Genomic DNA, 6,644 nt, shown 5'->3' on the forward strand with positions numbered 1-6,644 from the left:
GCCTCCCTGTCCCGGGGTAGACGTCGCCTCCCTGGCGGCGGGGCAGACCTGGCCTCCCTGCGGGCGGGGCAGACCTGGCCTCCCTGTCCCGGGGTAGACCTGGCCTCCTTGCGGGCAGGGCAGACCTGGCCTCCCTGGCGGCGGGGCAGACCTGGCCTCCCTGTCCCGGGGCAGACCTGGCCTCCCTGTCCCGGGGCAGACCTGGCCTCCCTGTGGGCGGGGCAGACCTGGCCTCCCTGCGGGCGGGGCAGACCTGGCCTCCCTGCCGGCACGGCAGACCTGGCCTCCCTGCGGGCGGGGCAGACCTGGCCTCCCTGTCCCGGGGCAGACCTGGCCTCCCTGCGGGCGGGGCAGACCTGGCCTCCCTGTCCCGGGGCAGACCTGGCCTCCCTGTCCCGGGGCAGACCTGGCCTCCCTGCGGGCGGGGCAGACCTGGCCTCCCTGTCCCGGGGCAGACCTGGCCTCCCTGTCCCGGGGCAGACCTGGCCTCCCTGCGGGCGGGGCAGACCTGGCCTCCCTGTCCCGGGGCAGACCTGGCCTCCCTGTCCCGGGGCAGACCTGGCCTCCCTGCGGGCGGGGCAGACCTGGCCTCCCTGTCCCGGGGCAGACCTGGCCTCCCTGCGGGCGGGGCAGACCTGGCCTCCCTGTCCCGGGGCAGACCTGGCCTCCCTGCGGGCGGGGCAGACCTGGCCTCCCTGTCCCGGGGCAGACCTGGCCTCCCTGTCCCGGGGCAGACCTGGCCTCCCTGCGGGCGGGGCAGACCTGGCCTCCCTGTCCCGGGGCAGACCTGGCCTCCCTGTCCCGGGGCAGACCTGGCCTCCCTGCGGGCGGGGCAGACCTGGCCTCCCTGTCCCGGGGCAGACCTGGCCTCCCTGCGGGCGGGGCAGACCTGGCCTCCCTGTCCCGGGGCAGACCTGGCCTCCCTGCGGGCGGGGCAGACCTGGCCTCCCTGCCGGCACGGCAGACCTGGCCTCCCTGCGGGCGGGGCAGACCTGGCCTCCCTGTCCCGGGGCAGACCTGGCCTCCCTGCGGGCGGGGCAGACCTGGCCTCCCTGTCCCGGGGCAGACCTGGCCTCCCTGTCCCGGGGCAGACCTGGCCTCCCTGCGGGCGGGGCAGACCTGGCCTCCCTGTCCCGGGGCAGACCTGGCCTCCCTGCGGGCGGGGCAGACCTGGCCTCCCTGTCCCGGGGCAGACCTGGCCTCCCTGCGGGCGGGGCAGACCTGGCCTCCCTGTCCCGGGGCAGACCTGGCCTCCCTGCGGGCGGGGCAGACCTGGCCTCCCTGTCCCGGGGCAGACCTGGCCTCCCTGCGGGCGGGGCAGACCTGGCCTCCCTGTCCCGGGGCAGACCTGGCCTCCCGGCGGGCGGGGCAGACCTGGCCTCCCTGTCCCGGGGCAGACCTGGCCTCCCTGCGGGCGGGGCAGACCTGGCCTCCCTGTCCCGGGGCAGACCTGGCCTCCCTGCGGGCGGGGCAGACCTGGCCTCCCTGTCCCGGGGCAGACCTGGCCTCCCTGCGGGCGGGGCAGACCTGGCCTCCCTGTCCCGGGGTAGACCTGGCCACCCCGGTGGCGGGGTGGGGGGGGGGGGGGGGGGAGGCGTCGGGGTGGTGGGGGGGTGTGGGTCCCTGTCGCGGCGTTTTGGAGGTTAAAGGCGTCGGGACTGCAGGAGGGACGGGGGCGGGCGGGCGGGGGTTGGGGGTCACGAGGCAGGGCGTGGGGGGTGCAGGGCCGGGCGCACGCCCGCGCGCCCACCTACCTTTTTACTTTTGTGGGCGCGCGTGCCCGTGTCTCGCGGTTTGGGGTTTATTTGGTGGCCCCCGTTTTTTTTTTGGTTCGGTTTTGCGGGGCTGCGTGGTTCCTCTGCCTTTTTTTTTGTTTTGTGTTGTTGGGCTTCCTTGTTTCACCGATGCGGTTAACTAGCGAGGGAACTGGCCGTCGCGACGGTTACCTGGTTAATAGAAATGCAGAGGAAGCCGACAGGGATAGTCGCGCTAGGCCCAGCCACCCTTCCCCCGCCCCAGCCCCGCGCAAACAGCCTGCCCGCCTGTCGTAGTTCAGCCCCGATCGGACCAGACTACGCAGTCTCTCTCTCACTCCCCCCACCTTCCGAGAGAACAGGGAGAGAAAACATAAGGAAGAACGGCTCGAGGTTTGAGATAAGGACAGGGAGAAATCCTTAAAGTTACCGTCACGGGCAAAACAGACTCAACTTGGGGAAAACTATTCATTTATTACTACAAACAGCAGGAGAATGAGACCGAAAACAAGATAACCTCCCCCCACCCCTCCCTCTTCCCAAGCTTAACATTATCTCTACTACCTTCCCCTCCCGAGCGGCACGGGGGGGTGGGGGGGGGAAGGGAATGGGGGTCGCGGTCAGTTCATCACGCGTTGTTTTACGCCGCTTCTTCATGGTCGGGGGAAGAACTCCTCACATTCCTCCCCTGCTCCAGCGTGGGGTCCCTCCCACGGGCCACAGTCCTTTGTGGAACTGCTCCGGCGTGGGTGACCTCTTCCACGGGGTGCAGTCCCTCCAGAACAGCTGTCCCAGCGGGCCCTCCACGGGCCACAGCTGCCTTCAGGCATCCACCTCCCCCGGTACGGGGTCCTTCACGGGCTCCAAGTGGATCTCTGCTCCTCCGTGGGCCTCCATGGGCTGCAGGGGGACAACCTGCTCCACCATGGTCGTCACCACAGGCTGCAGGGGAATCTTGGCCAGGAGCCGCATTACTCCTCCCCCTCCTTCTGAACTGACCTTGGCGTCTGCAGCCGTTCCTCACAACAGGCTGGCAGATGCCTCTCAGGATCCTTTTTACATCTCATTCACTTCTCATCTCCTCTCCACTTCTTGCAGCCGGGCTGGACTGAGTCGGGCCCAGTCGGCTGCCTGGCGAGAGGCCAGAGGGTGAGGCCTGCAAGGCCCATGAGGCCTGCGCCTCCCCCTCTGCGCCTCTGCCCCTGCTCAGCTTCTTCACATCTTCTCTTCTCTCTCTTTTTTTTTTTCCTGTTTTCCCATTCTTAAATACGTTATCGCAGAGGCGTTATCACGGGACATTCTGCTACCAATCGGCTCGGCCTTGGCCAGCAGTGGGTCCGCCCTAGGCCTGGACAAGTCCCCTGAACAAAGGGGAGCGACTTCTAGCAGTTTCCTACAGAAGCTGCCACCTTAGGCCCCCCCCCCCCCCTACTAAACAAAACCATGACACCGCCCCGGTCCCGGACGCTTCCCCGTACAGAAGGACACGCGACACCCTGCCCGCACCCCGTTCCGTTTATTATTACCGTTGCTCGAGCGATTTCTTGACCGACTTTCCGCCTTTCCTGTTTTTTGGTTTTTGTTTTTTTTTTTTTAACCACGTTTATTTCCTTCTCCCCCCCCCCCCCCCCCTCTATTTTATTTCTTTTCCTTTTCTTTGCCGCCGCCTGCGCCCCTGGCCCCCGCCCCCCACCCCCCCACCCACCCCCCCCAACCCCCAGGCCTCCGCACCCCCGGCCGGGCGGCGACCCCGCTCCCCGAATCTCCCGGCAGGGCTGCTCCTGGACGGACCCGCTTCCGGGGCTCGGCGGCGGCTGCCAGGTCTACCCGCTTCCGGGGCTCGGCGGCGGCTGCCAGGTCTACCCGCTTCCGGGGCGGCCGGCGGCTGCCAGGTCTACCCGGCTCCGCCGGGGCCACCAGGTCTACCCGCTTCCGGGGCTCGGCGGCGGCTGCCAGGTCTACCCGCTTCCGGGGCTCGGCGGCGGCTGCCAGGTCTACCCGCTTCCGGGGCGGCCGGCGGCTGCCAGGTCTACCCGGCTCCGCCGGGGCCACCAGGTCTACCCGCTTCCGGGGCTCGGCGGCGGCTGCCAGGTCTACCCGCTTCCGGGGCTCGGCGGCGGCTGCCAGGTCTACCCGCTTCCGGGGCGGCCGGCGGCTGCCAGGTCTACCCGGCTCCGCCGGGGCCACCAGGTCTACCCGCTTCCGGGGCTCGGCGGCGGCTGCCAGGTCTACCCGCTTCCGGGGCTCGGCGGCGGCTGCCAGGTCTACCCGCTTCCGGGGCGGCCGGCGGCTGCCAGGTCTACCCGGCTCCGCCGGGGCCACCAGGTCTACCCGCTTCCGGGGCTCGGCGGCGGCTGCCAGGTCTACCCGCTTCCGGGGCTCGGCGGCGGCTGCCAGGTCTACCCGCTTCCGGGGCGGCCGGCGGCTGCCAGGTCTACCCGCTTCCGGGGCGGCCGGCGGCTGCCAGGTCTACCCGGCTCCGCCGGGGCCACCAGGTCTACCCGCTTCCGGGGCTCGGCGGCGGCTGCCAGGTCTACCCGCTTCCGGGGCTCGGCGGCGGCTGCCAGGTCTACCCGGCTCCGCCGGGGCCACCAGGTCTACCCGCTTCCGGGGCTCGGCGGCGGCTGCCAGGTCTACCCGCTTCCGGGGCTCGGCGGTGGCTGCCAGGTCTACCCGGCTCCGCCGGGGCCACCAGGTCTACCCGCTTCCGGGGCTCGGCGGCGGCTGCCAGGTCTACCCGGCTCCGCCGGGGCCACCAGGTCTACCCGCTTCCGGGGCTCGGCGGCGGCTGCCAGGTCTACCCTCTTCCGGGGCGGCCGGCGGCTGCCAGGTCTACCCGGCTCCGCCGGGGCCACCAGGTCTACCCGCTTCCGGGGCTCGGCGGCGGCTGCCAGGTCTACCCGCTTCCGGGGCTCGGCGGCGGCTGCCAGGTCTACCCGCTTCCGGGGCCGGCGTCGCCTGCTCTGGCCGTCGACCGCCGGGTGGCACTGCCGGAACGTTCGGCCGCTGGGGCGGCCAGGTCTACCCCGCTCCGGCGGGTCTTTGCCTCTGGCCGCGGTGGGGGGGCGCGGTAGACCTGATGTCCCCATCAGCCCCTCGGAACTGCCGAAGGGGTCGCTGTGTTTCGCTGCCTCCAGTTACGTCATGGTAAAAGTCGGCGTCGCTGTTGCGCCTCCCCGGTGGGTACACAAGGGCCTCCCGGAGCTCCCCGGAGGCGGGGACACATCTGTCCGTATTACGGGGCGAGCTCGTGACTCGTCCGGAGGGCAGCGTCAACCAAGGGCTGTTAAGACTGTACGCGACACCGAGGTGGCTGAGGCGTGTTTTGAAGGCGCGAAGCGCGGCGGCTGCGGTAGCCGGCACTCTAGCGCTGGGAAGGCTGGGGCCAGCGGAGCTCAGCCGAACGCAGATGGCCGAGGAGGCGTGCGGAGCGTGTCCGCGGCTCCCCGGCCCCCGAGAGCCTGATGACGGGGAGCGGGCGAGGCAGCGGCGCCGCTGCCTCTGCTGCTTCTCCTTTTTTCCCCGGTGTAAACCCCGCGTGGGCGGCCGGCGGGGTGCAGGGTCTCCTGTCTTGCCGGGGTCTGGAGGGCTCGGTGAAGGGACTGCGTAGCACGGGCCGAGGTGGCGGCACCTCGTCCCCCGTTTCCCCCGGGGCACGTGTTTCCCCACGGGGTAGGGCAAAGACCGGTGGCCAGCGACGCTTGACCGGCACTCGAACGCTGAAAAGTCCCGGTGGAGGGGAGAGCAAGGCCTGCCGTGGCTCCCACCCCCACCCGGGCTACCCGGCAACGTCCCCTTCACGGGGGACGGGCGGTGGTGGCGGCACCTCGCCCGCTTTTTTTTCCCGTTTTTTTTAAGCCTCTTTTTGGTCACGCCGGCTTTTTAAGCTGGAAGGCCCCCGCGGAGCCCGGGGGGTGGGCGCCGCCAGATCGAGACCGAACGCAGCTGGCCCCGGCGGCATGTGGCGCTCGCCCGCGGCGTCCCCTCCGAAAAGCCCGATGACGGTGCCGGCAAGGCGGGTGTCGCCTCGCCTCTTTTTTTTTTTTGCTGGCGTGAGACGAGCCCGGGCTGCCCGTGGCGTCTGGCCTGCCCCGGCTTCGCCAGCTGGCCCCGAGGGCTCGGCGATGGGACTGCGTAGCCAGACTATGGGCTGGCAACCGGTCCTTTTTGATGTTTTTCCTTTTTCTTTTTCCTCTCTTCCCGCTCGCTTTCCGGCCTTAAGCTGTGGAAGGCCGCCGGTCCCCGTGGAGGAGCCTGGCGGCGGCGCGGGCGAGGTGGTGGGACCGGTGTCTCGCCTGCCTTTTTGCTCTGGCCCTAAGATGGAGCCCGCCAAGCAGGAAAGAGGCGCGGTGGCGGCCGGCAGTTAAATGCAGATGGCCCCCCGGGGTTGGGGAGCCTTCAGCGGCTTTCCTCGTTCCTCCCCCCCAGTACCGGGCGATGGCACGGGTCTGAGACTGTGTGCCTCCGGGTTTTCCGTTTTCCCCCCACTTCTCTACCACCCCGGGTTAAGCGGCTCTCCCGGCGGGGGTTAGCAGAAACCGGCGGCCGGGTAACGGTCGCCGGCACTGTCGAACGCTAGAGGACCGCGGGAGGGAGGCGCCCGCCGCAGCCTTCCCACCGTCCCGTCGGCCTCGTTGAAAAAGGGGAACCGTTGTCCGGAGCGGGTGGCCGGCGGCGCGTCCCGCTTCCCCGATTTGTGACCGATCCAGACCCGCAGGCAGTGCCCGCCGAGGCATTCCGGGGCCGCGTCGGGGGGGAGGCTCCGCGGCGGGCCGGCTCTGCCGGTGTCCAGGCCGCCGTCGGACCTCTCCGTGGACGCTGCTGTCTCTCGCTCTCACGCAGGGCCCCGCGTCTGCCGTCCGCCCGCGGGTCGGCGGCGGCGGGCGCGCG

This window comes from Chlamydotis macqueenii, assembly GCF_036417535.1.
Source record: "Chlamydotis macqueenii isolate bChlMac1 chromosome 9 unlocalized genomic scaffold, bChlMac1.mat SUPER_9_unloc_2, whole genome shotgun sequence".
Classification (NCBI taxonomy): domain Eukaryota; kingdom Metazoa; phylum Chordata; class Aves; order Otidiformes; family Otididae; genus Chlamydotis; species Chlamydotis macqueenii.